The sequence below is a fragment of the Alexandromys fortis genome, unplaced genomic scaffold (genome assembly GCF_014885135.2).
Source record: "Alexandromys fortis isolate MF-2015 unplaced genomic scaffold, M_Fortis_MF-2015_v1.1 scaffold_2_1_26212458, whole genome shotgun sequence".
In the NCBI taxonomy this organism is placed as follows: Eukaryota; Metazoa; Chordata; class Mammalia; order Rodentia; family Cricetidae; genus Alexandromys; species Alexandromys fortis.
In genome coordinates, this window is record NW_026067930.1 from 22,804,456 (window position 1) to 22,816,520 (window position 12,065).

Here is a 12,065-nt window from a genome sequence, read left to right on the forward strand (position 1 = left end):
CTCGAACTCACAGAGATTCTCCTGCCTCTGCCTCCCGAGTGCTGGGATTAAAGGCGTGAGCCACCAACGCCCAGCTTTTGGATTCTTAACCATCTGGAACCCCCAAGCCCCAAACTGGCATGAATAGCTTTGGTCATGATGTTCTGCCACAGCAATAGACAAGTAAGTAATATACTATGTCTATAAACTTAACAAGCATCCTTTCTGTTTTGCTTCTTGAAGAGAAATTTCGAGACGATGAGCATATTATCGAAAGTTTCCCCATGAATGGGGCTGGGGAACGATGGCTCTTCCAGAGAACTTGTTCCGTTCTCAGCACCCACATCTGACAGTTCACAGCTGCTTGTCAGTTCATCCCTGTCCTCTTCTGGCCTCCATTGGCGCCCGAGCGCCAATACACACGCGTATACATACAGATACACACTAGCAAAAAAAAAAAAAAATTAAAATAAATCTTGTAAACAGTTTTTAGCGGAAACCCCGTGAAGACAAATACAACGCCAACTAAAGAAAAGAAATGACTAAGGAAGACCCTTGACAGCATCTTCATCAGAGGCAGCTTGGGCTTGTAGATGTTAGGGTGAATATGACCCTGCAGGGAGCATTTGTTTCTGGGGCTGGAGTTTGTTAATTAATTGGTGGATCGTGCCTGCAGAGCAGTTAAAACCTACATTCCACTGCTCTGTGCAGAAATGCCCTTTGCATAATACCAGAGTTGAGTCACCGATCCCGAAGAAGCCCCAGCAGAACTACACCACATATAGAAGGCTGTCCTTGGAGGAACGAGGGCTGTGAAGGTTTTGCAACTACCGCCAGCCCAGGAGCAAACACTCCATTTATAGACCGTCGCTGGCTTTGCTAAGGTGCTCAAGCCACCAGAGCAGTTCAGTAGCTGCCACCCCGGCCCTGGCCACGCCCTTTTCGGGCCCCGCCCTCCTCCAGGCCCGGCCCCGCCCCGCCCCGCGGCCTCGGTCTTCCTTCCGGGTCGCGCTGGGCCGGGCTCGCCGCGGCAGCAGCGCGGGATCCTGGGAGCGGCGTCCGGCTGCCCACGCCGCCGGCTTGGGGCGAAGCCCTGCGCGCGCCCGTCCCGGACCCTGCAGGGTACGGCCCTTTCTTCCTCTTTCCCTCCCTCCTCAAGGTCTCCAAGTCTTCTCGGCCGTGGGCGGGGCCGGGCGCGCGCCACTCCGGGGAGCGCGGGGCGGAGGCCCCTTGGCCCACGCATGTTTATGTCCGCGGTGCTACGCGGCTGCTGCGCTGGTTGGGACGGGACGTGGGTGCCGCCGCCTCCTCCCGCCGCTCTCTTGGGCCTGGCGACCGCAGGGCGAGCTGCGGACTCGGGGCCCGCGGGTCGCACAGCCCCGATCGACTCTGCCCACGCAGGCCCATGACACGAGATGCCCGCCTGCAGCCTTCTTTCCACCGTCAGGGGTGGGCCCAGCCACTTGACGCTGTGTTTGGCCGTGGGGCTGGTTTTGCATTTCCCTGGTTGTTCCAAGTGCTCTTAGCCGCCCAGCTTTGGGGCCGCCGTCCTACCTGCCATCTGCTAAGGAGTAGGAAGTTAGATGGGTGAAGCCTGGGGTTACTGCTTGTTCCTCTGTAGTTGGCTCTTGTTGGGAGCCACTTGCTCCCTCTGTGACCAGTGCACACTCCCGGGTCTAAATTCAGAAGACAGGCACATTGCTTATCTGGCACTCTCTTGTGTATTGAGTAGAGGGCCAGCCCTTCAGAGCCCCTTATCCTGGAGTAAATTTTTGGGTGGAAGCGCAGTCTTTAACTAGTGCCCCTGAGAGCCACCATACTACAGTCTGAGTATTTATTAAAATTGCATTATTTCCACATTTGAGTACCAACTTTTAGAACCCCTGACCCACGTCTTGACCCTTTTGAACCCTGTTCTGTCTTTGGTTTGAAAGTCAGAGAGGTGGGCGCATAAGATGGTCAATTCTTGTGTTTACACCGCGGTGCTGATTGTGTTCCTCTCTCACTGCTATATTACAGTATTGTTTACAGCTGTATTTCGCCCGAATTCGGTCCTTGAATAGGAGCATTTCCGTCTTTAGCATGCCAGCCTCATTGCCCAGTCCTCTCAGTTTTGGTGGAGTTAGTATTTGCCATCTTTACGGATCCAGCTTTGGAGTCTTCTTTGGTCTTTCATCATTGAATTGTGTATGGCGTCTCCCCACCCCCATGGTTCGAAGTCTCACTCAGTTTTGGTGTGAGATTGAAAAATGCCATACCTTTTTGGTTATTACTAGCCGACAACTTCACCATTTGCCGAATTCTGTGCGTTTTTTTCCCTCTGACAATTGCTTATTTATATATGGCGGACACTTGTTCCTGTTTACTGCTGAGACAGTCTGGACTGTTAGCGGCGACCTACTTCCTGTGGTACTACCATGCTGCTCTTGTTACTGCGGCTTTAAACTGTGTTCTAAAGTCTAGTGATTTCAACCTGGCCTGGCCGATTGTGCAGATCACTGAATATTTTTACGGCAAACTAAGTTAAGGGCAAGTGGGATTCTGTTCTTTTGTGTTTGTTTGTTGAGCTGGAACTCACTAAGCAGCCTTGGCTGACTCCCTGAGAGGTCTGGTGGTGGCCTCGGGCTCCTGAAAGGTGTGCCCACCACACCCAGCTGAATTCCTTTGTGTCTTGCTCCAACCCTTTAAAATGCCTTGTCAGTATTTAAATCTTTAAGTTTGCCTTCCCCTTGGTCACTTGAATTAATGGCCATTATTAAATAAATCTTCTGTTGCTGACTCCTTTCCTTCCCCCTGTAGAGTTGCTCCCCACAGTTGTACACATAAAGTGTTTCACAGTCTGCACTTCTGTTGACTTGCATGTCTGTCTTTATCGGTGATCATATATGTGTTCTGTGCCTACTTTCAGCCCTGCAAGCTGAAGGCCCTTCTCAGATGTCCCTTTGAGTTTCACCATTCCAATAGGGTATCCCAATTAGAATAGTTTCTTGTGTTGCTATAGTAGATAATACTGCTTAATATTATTAATTAATAACAAATACTGCTTAATGTTTTGTTCTTTCTAGACATAGAAATATGTGCGTAAGTGTGTTTCATATAGTTTGTGGTGTTGCTTTCTGCAGCTTCTAGGTAGTAATAGTCACTGATGATCTTGTCTTTATATGAATACGTAAGATGTCTTACCTTTTAAAGGTCTTTCTGGTTCATTATTGTGGACCAACCTAACATTTTCAATCTCTTGATATTAAGAATATTACAGATCTATTTCTGTTACAGTGAAATGACAGGATCGTTTCAATGTGTGAGTAATCCTTCCTTGTTTCCTGTTTCCCTTTTCTTAGTTTGAAAAATACTAAGTGGAAAATTCCAAGGGTAAACAGCTTTAAATCGTGCACTGTTCCGAGTAGTGTGATGGAATTGTATGCAATCCTCATCTGTGAGCCTTACCTTGTCTAGTCCATGTACACATCCTATGCCATTACCTATTCAGTGACAGTCCTGGCTATTATCAGATCATCCGTGTACAAGTAACCTTTTTATATTTAATGTTGCCCAATTTGGTTCAAGAATACTAATGTTAAAAATTGAAGTATGTCATAGAGAAGCCAGTCATTAAGTGCTTCCTTGAATGATTGGTGACTATGTTCATAGGAAGTTTGTGTATAGAAAAAAGCATGGTCTGCCTAGGATTCTCTGCTACCCACATGGTCCACAGTGGAATCTTAAAACATCTGGAGGTTGAGGGATGTTATTGCATGTATTTGCATATTTGTTTATTTTCTTGGTGCAAGTGATTAAAATCCTGGGTGAAAGGCTATTTATAGCTTTTAAATTTGCAGATATTCTGCCATTGTACTCTTTAAGTAGATTGTTGATAAGGAGATTAGGGAGATGGGTCTGTAGTTAAAGAGTGTTGCTTTTGCAGGAGACCTGGATTTGGGTCCTGGCACCTACAGCCACTCCAGTTCCAGGAGATCTGATATTCTCTTCTTACCTGACATGCACATGGTACACATGCATACATGCACTCATAATATTTGTCCACATAAAATATATAAATCTACAAAATAAAATTTAAAAAAATATTGTTAAGAACTGTCATGTGGTGCTGGGGATTGAACCCAGATCCTCTGAAAGAATATTTGGTGCTCTTAACCTCTGAACCATCTCTCCAGCCCCTCCTTTCTTTCTTTTTGTTAATGAAGTAAATATAATCTATTTTGCTATACAAAAATGGCTAGCTAATATTCGGTTAAACTATATTCCTAAACTTATTATAGTGCTAATAATTGGGGATGCTTGTTTTCTTGTTTGTTTTTTTTTCTCTTCAACCCCACATTCCTAGTTTATACTCTTTTAGTTAAACTTGTATAAGTGCGTGCCTGTGTGCCCATGTGTACACTTGTGCATGCACATGCTCATTAAAAATTCAGGGGTCTTCTAAATCCTCAGTCTTCCTACTTATTCTTTTTGTCCATGATGAGACAATGAAGAGAAAGGTTAAATGCAGATAGTGTATTGAGTAGATCTGTAAGATCCTTTGTCTTGTAACACCTTCGCCATGCCAGAAAGCATGGTCAGCAGGAGGAGGCTTCCCACATCTGTGCTCAGAAAGGCATCACTCATCCTTAAGAAACGTTTTCTTGTTGTTTTTACCCTGTTTTCTATTCGTTTAACTAAACTAAACAAAAGTGTGATGGTGAAATGTTTTTAGAAGCTTAGCTTTGCTTGTTAAAGAAGCTTGGAGAATCGGGAATGAGAGCAGATTCTGAAGAACTCACCATTATTAATTCTTCATTTTCGTTGTTTGTGAGTCCAAGCTCATGCTTCACTTTCTCACAAGACAAGGCTTGTAGACGACAGGCTTCTGAGGATCTGCTGTAGCCCAGACCCCTTGTGCCACCTTCTTGCATTTTTTAGGGATACTTTGAAAACCGGGAGAGCATCCCCTTACTCCTTTTAAGTTTCAAATCATGTGGATTTCCCTGCCCTTTCCCCGTGTTTCATTTGCCTGGATTTTCCAGGGGCTTTAAAACTGGGCAATGGTTGTTTTTCCTCCGCTGCCCTGTTTAACTCCTCCTTTGTAATTAATCTGTGTTGGAGCTTTGTGCTTGTCAGTGTTTGTCAGTATTACAGTATTACAAAATACCTGAGACAATCAGTTTAAGAAGAGAAAGGGTTTATTTTAGATTGGGATTTTAGAGATTCTAGTAGTGGTGAATTGTCCCTGTTCCTTTAGGCCAGTCGTGGCATAGAGCATCATGACAGAGCATGTGGAGACTGCCTGTTGACCTTGTGAAAGTTGGGAAGCATAGAAGGACCCAAAGTCCCCATCTCCTGTTCAACGCTTTGTCTCCGATGGCCACTTTAATTTACCTCACCTCTTAAAGAATCGATTATCTCCTATAGTACTGAGAGGCCAGAAACTAAGCATTCAACACATCAGCCTTGTCCCAGGGGTGGAGAACATTGAACCAAATCATAGCAGTCCCTGGTGTAATTTTGAAAATATTTTTGTTCTTAAGGCATAAAAAAATTTTGTATTAAAATATGTTTGTGTGTGTTTTTCAGTATGTGGAATTATGAATACAAGTGCAGTGCTCTTGGAGGCTGTAAGAGGGTATTGGGTTCCCTGAAGCTGAAGTTATAGCTGGTGATGAGCCAGTGAGGTGGGTTCAGGGAACTTCAGTCCAAAGCCAGAGTGCTATGCACTCCTGATGTCTGAGCCCTCTCTCCACCACCTCCCTCCCCAAACAATACAATGCTTAATTGGAGCATTGATTTAGAGAAAGAGAGGCACTGAAAGGCTTAAGATGCCATCTTCATATCTTTTTACTGTGCTCTGTGTTTTTTCCTTATGTTTTAAACGTGTAGGATTGGAATGTAACTAATTGTGATGAAAGAAATGAGAGGCCAACTCTTGATCTTTGCTACTGAGTAGTGTGTCTAATTCCAGAACAGTGGTAACCTTGCTTTTCACTCTTACCCTCTGTCTTGCCTCTTGGTTTGTCTCTTGTCTTGGGCTGTTGCTCTTAACTTATTGCTCACTTCCTTCCTTCCTTTCTTTTTCTTTTTGGAGAACTTTTTCCTTGTATTTTTTCTAGTTCTCCGTAATCATCCTGAAGTCTTATCACAGATTTGGAGTGCAAAAGCTGTTTCATATTTGAGAAAATAGCTTTCTTTTACTTCTCCAATCATATCTCTCATGAATCTTTCTTTAATTTCAATCAGAGTTCCTTTGTGGCCAGAGTCAAGTCTCTTTTATGTATTCAGGGACTGCTTTTGTACTAACAGAAGTTGCCGCTTTTTTACATTCTCTTTGAACAGTAAAATTTCAATATGTGTCCTCTTCCTTCTTGGATGGCTTCAGGGAAGTTCATGCATTTGATTCTTTCCTATTGTGTTTCAGTTTTTATTATCCATTCTTCTCCTTTTTCTTCATATCAAGATATGGAAATTTTTTCATATGAACCTTGTCTTGAAGAATCACTGATTTCATTTTTCTGTTTTTTGAAGCTCTTTATTTTTCTTCTTGTGTAAATCTATATAAAACAGGAAACGTGTCTTGAGCTCTTAGTGTCATACCCTAGATCAGGCATAGTTAAAAGTAGGGTACATTCTCTGAATTTGAGGAACTCATAGTCTGTTGGAAAGAAACATATCTTTGCAGGTGAGAAATGGGGGCAAAGAGAAAGTAAAGGAAACATGAATGGTTCATACATTCTCTACCTGACATTGCACAAGAGGAAGGAGGCATGCCCAGCCTCACCTCAGCAGAAGACTCGAAGATACCAGGCATGGATACTCAGTGCAATTGTGGGTAGGGCCATGGGTCTGCAGGAAGTGGGGGAGGGCTGTGGAAGAGGAGGGGATGGGTCTGCAGGAAGAGTGGGGAGTTGTGGAAAGAACAGGTGGGGAAGACAGACTGGGGGGCTGTGGAAGAGAAGGTTCAGGGAAGACAGGAAGAGTGGAGGGGCCTGTGGAAGAGAAAGGACAGGGAAGATAGGAAGAGTGGGGGGCTGTGGAAGAGAGAAGACAGGGAAGCCAGATGCCAAGGGAGTTGAACTTTGTGATATCTGAACATTTTCCCTTCTGTACAGTTGAGAAGGAGAAAGAGCACCTGGGGGGAGACTGAAAAGTTCTTAGAGAAGCAGAGGATATAAGGATGTGTGTCATTGTACATGCCTATATACAAGGATGTGTGTCATTGTACATGTCTGTATATAAGGATGTGTGTCATTGTACATGCCTATATACAAGGATGTGTGTCATTGTACATGTCTCTATATAAGGATGTGTGTCATTGTACATGCCTATATACAAGGATGTGTGTCATTGTACATGTCTATATACGAGGATGTGTGTCATTGTACATGTCTATATACAAGGATGTGTGTCATTGTACATGTCTGTATACAAGGATGTGTGTCATTGTACATGTCTATATACAAGGATGTGTGTCATTGTACATGTCTGTATATAAGGATGTGTCATTGTACATGTCTCTATATAAGGATGTGTGTCATTGTTCATGCTTAGTGGGAATGACTGTTGGAACTATTTCAAATACAACTAGTGGAGTGCTGTACAAGCCACACTCAAATATAAATCCACTCTCATGACTTTTCGTGTTTGGACTTCTAGATTGAACCCCAGAATCCTTTCCTTGAATAGCCTTTCTTGACAAGTTTCAGTCAGATTTAGAGATGACAGGCATCTCTTCTTGATCATATTGGTGTTGTGCTATGGATCAGGCTCTATCATTTCTCCTGTCACTTAGGGGCACATTTTTAGATGGCTTTTAAAGTATTTTGTGTGACCTGCCTGTGCTTTAATGCCTGTGTCCTCTCTTTTCCCGGATCTTTTCACCTTCTTATAAGTCGAGAATCCCCTTTTGAGTTTTAAACTTGTTTTCCAGGTTCTGGCTGTGGATCATTCTGTCACCATTTTTTGTTTGTTTTTGTGAAGTCCCTTTCTGTGTGCCAGAGCATGACTCTGATCCAGCTTCTAGTGGCCCCTGCGATCCTGCTTCTCTCTACTTCATTGACTTCCTTCTCACTTCTAGTCTTGCTAGTAAATGTATGTCCTCACTGGTCTATACCTCTTAATTTCTCTTTTCCACTGTTAGTGCTTTCTATGTGATTGTATTATTTAACTTGGGTAAGCATTTTATAATGTGAAAGATGTGATTGAAATTAAAGTTGTATTATATTAAAACCATGTTGTATGACACAAGCTATTTCCCAAGGAACACAAGAGTCTCAAGATACAGTTTAAAATGGCAGTTTCTTGGTGTTCCTTGATCGTACTTGTGTGAAGTTTGCTGTGTCCTGGGGAGTTTCTTGTAGAGGACAAGCTCTAGAGAAACTGGGAGTGTTGCGCAAGCGCAAAGGCTTGCCTCTTCAACACAAGGCTGGGAGTGGATGCAGATAATAGCCTGGTGATCTGTGCTAGCTGTAGGATCAGGCCATACCCAAATTCCCCAGACTATTACGTGTATCCCAGACTCTCCTTTCCCAGACCTTTATCTTTAGCTTTGATCCTTAGTCAGTAGAACCCATCCTTAGCAGAAATGTCACTTGTACTTTATAGCCTGGTGACCTCTACACCATCTTTATGACCAAGATCCCACCAGATCCTCGACTCGTAAGCTATAGAACTCACCTTCATGGTAGAGGTCACATGTACTTTGCAAAGGGTTTTGATGTAGTCACGCCTTAAGCTTTATTGTGCACATGGGATTGGGATAATTGTTACCAGGAAACATTTTTCCCTCAAACTGTACTGTACTTAAATAGGTCTAAAATAAACTGCCTGGTGACAGACTCTAGAAGACCAGCTAAGTCATGTTGAGTTGGGTTTCTTTCTCACCTCATGAGGGTTATTCCTATGCTGGCTTTTTATTGAGACCACACAGTTTCTCACCTCATAATGACTATTGGTAAGAAACTGGATTAAGCAATAAATAAGATGAAGGCCACTGTTGCTAATTTTGGCTTATTATCTGCAGTGCCATGGTTTATACACTATGAGAGTTTTTAGAATAGCTTCTGTATGAACTTGAACATTTCTCCCTAGAGGTACATTTATAATCTCTCTTCTGTAGTATTCCAGTATTCCATTCATTTTTAGCTTTACTTTACAAAAAAATAACTAAAGATTCCTTTTATCCAGAATTGGGGAAAACAAAATTTCCATTTTACATTTCTAAGCTGAAGAAACTTGACAGTATAACATATATTTACAATTTATAACCCAGGTTTTACATATGTTACTTCAATGCAAATTTTGCTTAACTTTTACACAACTTAAAAATGATATTGCCCATATGACATTCCTGTTGATTTTTATGTTATCCCGTAATCTGCAACAGTATAACCCAGCTGAGAAAGCATTGTAGAATTTATGCCGTGGTGCACCAGCCAAAATTTAACTCTTACAGTTTGCCTTCCTCTTCTTTTGGCCAAGAGTGCTTGTGAGGCTGACATAATTGAAGATACCTTATTCTGTAGATGTCTCCTAGGTTCCATTAAATTGACTGCTTTCTGAGGCCCAGTTTGAGAATTGAAGGAAAAGCATAGTTTGGAGTGTGAGGCCATGTCTGAAGGCTGTGCTGACTGTGCGCTTGACCAGAGTGCTGTCATGTGGCACATGGCTCTCCCTCCCTGAATGTCTTACCGCCTTTCCCCACAAGGTCTTGCTCTGCTTGTCCTAAATTTCCTTGTTCCTGAGGATGCAAATTCCTCTCTCCTGGCTTCAGAAGTTTACTCCCTTTGTAATTTATTTTACAGTGACTGCTTTTTCACCGACATGCATCTTCAGTAAGGGTTCAGTTTTTTCCTCTGTGAAAACAACCTTATAAAGAGGCTTCATATTTGTGCCTTCCATGTCCAAAAATGTCCCCAGTTGGAACTAGTTTTGCTTTTCCAGTATTTTCACTCTGTTGGGAGGAATCCCACACTGTGAAGGTGGTACACATTTAGGCCCTGTGCATGGCACACACCTGATTTGAGTTTATGCTGTGCATACGGAGTTTTGGCAGGAGAGCCCGTTTTTATCCCTGGTTCCTAGACAGGATTCCTCCTGAACTGGGCTTCGTGAAGCTCTTTCCAAACATGACCTGCGTCTGTGGACACTAGTAATTTTCTCTCTGGTTAGTGTGTTCTGTTGCAAGCATTCTGGCTGATGAAGTAATCCACCAGTCAGGTTAGCCCAAGTCAGTCCTCTGCTCTGGACTTTCCTGTTTCTCACAACTGTATTTTCTACACTTGTTTTAAGCTTAATCCATTACTATTGCACTAGTTAGCATTTTATATACCATCTCGGTGTGTTTAGACTAGAGTGGAGACGCAGAAGATACTGCTGTTTGTTTTTAGATTAGTTTATGCTCTTTTGGTTTGTTCCACATCACCTTTCTCTATCAGCATGCTGAAATACAGAATATGCACCAAGCTGCATATTGAGAAATGAAGACCTGCCGGGTTGCATTGCCCAGCCTTAACACAAGGAGAGGAGCTTAGCCCTACCTCAACTTGATATGCGATACTTTGTTGGCACCCATAGGAGGCCTGCCCCTTTCTGAACAGAGGTGGAGGAGGAGTGAATGGGAGGGGGCAGAAGGAAGGTAGACTGAGGGTTTGGGAGGAGAGGGGAGGGAAAGCTGCAGTCAGGTTATAGAATAAATGAAAAAAATTAATTAAATTAAAACAAAGGAAAGAAATGAAGATCATTGCCTGGTGATCTTCAAAACAAAACAACAAAATATTCCTAAATATAAACCCTGCTAAAACTATTCTGAAAAAAATGCAGGACCGTTTGCTGCAGGAAAGTAGGCTTGATACCCCAAGGCCTTGTGGGTGGAAAAGAAGTGACTATTGAGACATGCACTAAAATGCAAGGATTAGAACTGGGTTTTTGCCAGATAGTGTGGAACACACTTTTAATCCCAGGTCTTGGGCGGCAGAGGCCAACATGGTCTACAGAGTGAGGATCAGGACAGCCAGGGCTACACAGAGAAACCCTGTCTCAAAAAAACCAAAAAAGAAAAAAAAGTTGATTTTCTAGGTTAGCAAAGAAGTACTGTCTGGCTTGCCTTATTGTAAGGAGTGTAGATTGTATCTTGCATATCAGAAAGAGTCACTGGAGTGTTGAATGAATTAATACAGGTCATATTTTGTGATCTTAGTGTTAGTGCTCAAGTTTTGAATGCTAAAGCATTGCTATACTAGAAAAAAAAAAAGAGGAGTTGTGTATTTAGTTCTATTTAGAGGAAGCTGGAGCCAGGGCTTTACAAAACAAGTGTTCGTTTTCCTTGTCCCTATTGACAGGGTGTAGCTCTTTGGTGAGGGTCTGTTGCAAGTGAGTAGAGATGGCTTGAAACCCACGTGGCAAGATAGTTTGAAACCTGCGTGACTGCCTGGGATCTTCTTGACTGTTGAAGGTTACAAACTGGTCTAGGTAATCCAGACATATAAAACCCTGTGTGACTCCCCCTAGCATATTTCTTCAGGCATAGTTTGAAACAAGCCACAGTTTAAACCCTCACTTAGGTGTGATTTTGCTATACTTCTATCAAATTCTCATAAACAAACTTTAAAAAATTATTAATTCAGGTCCTTGAACTTCCCACAGGGCAGAGAACCCTGATTGCTTTTTGGGCTGACGAGGGAGGGGGACTTGATTGGGGGAGGGGGAGGGAAAGGGGAGGCGGCGGTGGGGAAGAGACAGAAATCTTTAATAAATTAATTAATTAAAAAAATATTAATTCAGAGCTGAGCAGTGATGGTGCAGGCCTCAGCAGGCAGAGCCAGGTGGATCTCTGTGAGTTCAAGGTCAGTCTGACTACAGAGCTAGTTCCAGGATAAGACTCCAAAACTACAGAGAAACCATGTCTTGAAAAACAAAAAACAAAACAAAATATTAATTCAGGATTATCCCAAAAATTCTGAGAAATATAGCCTAGTTGGGAGGGTTTGTTTTTTTAATTATTTTCTGCTTTTTTCCTACCACATCACTTTTCTATCAACGTCACAAAATTTTGTAAATGTGTTTCTCTTGGAATACTTCCTAACTTGGAAATAAAAATG

The 12,065-nt window shown here is 42.8% G+C and overlaps 1 protein-coding gene across 2 annotated transcripts in view; it reads left to right on the top strand.

The window, feature by feature from the left end:
• The first annotated feature begins 954 nt into the window (after window positions 1–954).
• The window catches only part of Fbxl4 (F-box and leucine rich repeat protein 4), a 74,147-nt gene continuing 63,036 nt past the window's right edge, over window positions 955–12,065 (top strand). For both annotated transcript variants that reach the window (XM_050144950.1, XM_050144951.1), the window contains exon 1: window positions 955–1,101. The gene's annotated coding sequence lies outside the window, so the exon portion shown is untranslated. The remainder of the gene's footprint in view (window positions 1,102–12,065) is intronic.